We start from the raw sequence: 4230 nt of genomic DNA, 5'->3' as shown, positions 1-4230 counted from the left end.
TATTAAATTGCATAATTTGCGTGTGTGACGTAATGAAAGTACTCTGTTGAATGTGGTTGAGAATCAGCAGAGCGAGATGCAGCCGTCTTAGCAACAGCAGGGTGTGGATCATCATTCTGATCACCACCCACTTAGCTCTACAACGATGATGAGCCAAGACAAGCTCCACCACAGCATGCCTGCTGCTTCCAGCATCTAGGCTATATGCCTTCCTTTGGGCCCAACGGGAGAAAGCTACTAAAATATGACTAGAAACCAACTACAGACAATACTAGCATCCTGTAAATATTAACAGTATTGTACGTTTCAGGGAAGGGAAAATAAGGCCTCATCTATGACGCCATCACGAGAGGAAACTACCCAGTGCTGTCAATCATGACTGGAACCACTTCACTTTGCACCACACACAGCAACACATTGAAATCCCACGACGGTTCCACCGCTTATGGACACCATGTTCACTCTACTATACAGTCACTGTACACTAAATCAAATTGCTGCTTTGATTGAATGAGGACTAGGAAGGAAACAAGCACGTTCACCTAAACAGAATGAGCAGCAAAAAAAAGAAACGTCCCTTTTTCAGGACCGTCTTTCAAAGACAATTCGTAAAAATCCAAATAACTTCACAGCTCTTCATTGTAAAGGGTTTAAACACTGTTTCCCATGCTTGTTCAATGAACCATAAACAATTAACATGTGTGAATGTGCCTTAGGCAAGCTGCAAGGAGGCATGAGGGCTGCAGATGTGGCCAGGGCAATAAATTGCAATGCCCGTACTGTGAGACGCATAAGACAGCGCTACAGGGAGACGGGACGGACAGCTGAACGTCCTCGCAGTGGCAGACCACGTGTAACACCTGCACAGGATTGGTACAGGATGGCAACAACAACTGACCAAGTTACACCAGGAACGCACAATCCCTCTATCAGTGCTCAGACTGTCGGCGAGAGGCTGGACTGAGGGCTTGTAGGCCTATTGTAAGGCAGGTCCTCACCAGACATCAACGGCAACAACCTCGCCTATGGGCACAAACCCACCATCGCTGGACCAGACAGGACTGGCATTACAGAGAAGACATCCCCCTCTCTCATGTGGTACCCTTCCTGCAGGCTCATCCTGACATGACCATCCAGCATGACAATGCCACCAGCCATACTGCTCATTCTGTGAGTGATTTCCTGCAAGACAGGAATGTCAGTGTTCTGCCATGGCCAGCGAAGAGCCCGGATCTCAATCCCATTGAGCACGTCTGGGACCTGTTGGATCGGAGGGTGAGGGCTAGGGCCATTCCCCCCAGAAATGTCCAGGAACTTGCAGGTGCCTTGGTGGAAGAGTGGGGTAACATCTCACAGCAAGAACTGGCTAATCTGGTGCAGTCCATGAGGAGGAGATGCACTGCAGTACTTAATGCAGCTGGTGGCCACACCAGATACTGACTGTTGATTTTGACCCCCCCTTTGTTCAGGGACACATTCCATTTCTGTTAGTCACATGTCTGTGGAACTTGTTCAGTTTGTCTCAGTTGTTGAATCTTATGTTCATATAAATATACACGTTAAGTTTTCTGAAAATAAACGCAGTTGACAGTGAGAGGACGTTTATTTTTTGCTGAGTTTGACTGAATATAGCTGTTCCTGTTAGGGCCATTGCTGGAGGGAGATAATGCTTGAGGGTAGTGGTGTGAAGACAAAGCAGCAGCAGGGTCAGAGAAGGAGTGGTCTGTGTTTCCCAGTGGAGTGGGCTGGCAGGGTGCCAAAGTTCCTGGGGGCCTCTGGTAATTATGATCCTACAGCGCTAACCCTTCATTCACCAGCCAGAACACTGACGCCCCAGAGCCTCCAAACAGTACAGGGCTTCAGCTGGGGCGGCATTGGACTGGGAAGCGCACACACACAACGTACCATACTTAAAAATGCACCTCGCAGCACACACACACAACCCTAAAGACAATGACAGACCAGTAGGATTGCTGGCCGAGAGTACTTAGCACTTCTGAACAGTGCCGGCTGTAATTTGCAAACCAGTGGTGGTCGGTGCCGTTTTAAGATGAGGGAGGACGATTATTTTTTTATGAGCATGGCCTTATTTCTATTACAACATATTGGATGACTGCCATTCATATTCCATTCACCCAGTTCATTGTAACATTGATAGGTTTAGGCTACTACATGATACTCAAATTTTCCCTACACACATGACGTTGCTACAACTTAGCCAATAAATGAAAGTTTACAACATAAGTGCACACAGGTTCGAAAGAAAGATTTAAGGTGACACATTCAATACCACCTTGCACACTCTTGCCTGCATCAAGCTGATTTAGGGTGTAATCATTAGTCCAACAGTTGCAAACAAGTTTCTATTGGACAAATTCAGGTATGTTTATCCCCATTTAAGAAACATTTTAACAGAATGAATACACCCCTGATCACACACAAACAGTTCCCTTTCATAGCCACATACAAACAGCTTGTATTCCTTCTCACATCTACGAGCTCTCTCACCTTTGCCCTTCGCTTGTGGACTTCAATGCACAACACAGCTGTCTGACTAGGCGAAACAACTATTCCAAGCCAAACCTTCATATCATAACCGCTATACACAGCCTTTATCGTTGTCACCATATTAGCTAAAGTAACATCCTAGTCAACATAGTTCTATTAGCTAACACATTAGTGAACCCACTACAATCATGCAGTACAGTCAGTAAGCAGTTACACCGGCGGCATTAAATTAGTAAAACCAAAGGCTTACTTTGCCTTCTAAGAATTCCAGCTAGCTAAAATAGCATCCCCATGTTTGAGCCGGGTATTTGAGTTGGCTAAATTAGCTAGCTGCATTTGCTAGCTAAGTGAGGAAAAAAAATATATATATATATATATATATATATATATATATATATATATATATATATATATAGAGCTAGCTCTCGCTCCCTCTTGCTACTCCATTTGGAAGAAATTTGTCCAAAATGTTTAACTGTTTCTCTCGCTTTGAGTCAACTATGCCACATTTTATGCACTGCTAGCTAGCTGTAGCTTATACTTTCAGTACTAGATTCATTATCTGATCCTTTGATTGGGTGGACATGTCAGTTCGTGCTGCAAGAGCTCTGATAACTTTGGGAGGACGTCCTCCAACCTTTCATAATTACTGTGGAAGTCTATGGAAGGGGGTGAGAACCACGAGCCTCCTAGGTTTTGTATTAAAGTCAATGTACCCAGAGGACGGAAGCTAGCTGTCCTCTGGCTACACCATGGTGCTACCCTACAGAGTGCTGTTGAGGCTATATTAGACCATTTCATAAGTGTTTTTGTCAATTGTTTGGTGATATGAATATATTTGGTAAAGTTTTATCTAGAAAGGATAACTTAATGTTACTGTTTTTATTAAATTCCCTGAGGATGGTCCTCCCCTCTAAGGAGCCTCCACTGTTGCAAATCGATTCTACATGTAGAAACGACGAGTGGTCCCTATAACACACAGCGCCGACAACAAGCGAACGAACAAAGAAACGGTCAGTCTAGTAGTGAGAGTTGTCCTTAAGCCTTTGATCAGCCATGTAGTCAGTTTTTTTCTGGATCGTGGTGGGCGTGGCCATTTGTGCAGATACCGACCTACGATTTTGGAAGCACTCTTGGCTACAGAATTTAAAAAAGGTAATTTCTTGCAATTACACACATTTGGTCATGGGTGGAAAGAAAATGTGCAGTATTAAAGCCAAATTTATGCTATGGGTTATGCCGGGCCCCACGCTATGACAAATATGCATCGTTTTTAGGTTCTACATGACTGTCTAGCTTTTGTGGTTTTTAGTTCTCAAAGATGATCTTATTTGAAAAAAATATCCATTATCTTTCATACATACTTTATTTGGTATTCGTCAAAGTTCACACTGAACTTACCATTCCCCCTCCATTTTTTATTTTTTTTACACGGGTAAAGCCATTGGACAAGGATAACGTGGTAAGATGGGAGGATAAGTGTGTGGTTGGAGTAAACCCCTGCCAATAAATGATGTTGCCTATAGCAGGTGTTCAACTTTTTCAGCTCAAGAGCTAAAATGAGAAATTTACTGTCCTCCCATTAACCAAATTAAGAGGAAAGTTTGCGACTATAGATGTCTTCTCCTAACTCACGGCCCACCTCCCACATGCCCAGGGACCACTTTGGGTCCCTACCCATAGTTAAACCCTGGCCAAGAGAAAAATCACAGGGAAAGGGGA

The sequence above is a fragment of the Oncorhynchus mykiss genome, chromosome 2 (assembly GCF_013265735.2).
Source record: "Oncorhynchus mykiss isolate Arlee chromosome 2, USDA_OmykA_1.1, whole genome shotgun sequence".
Lineage (NCBI taxonomy): Eukaryota > Metazoa > Chordata > Actinopteri > Salmoniformes > Salmonidae > Oncorhynchus > Oncorhynchus mykiss.
Note: the sequence above shows the minus strand (reverse complement) of the source record.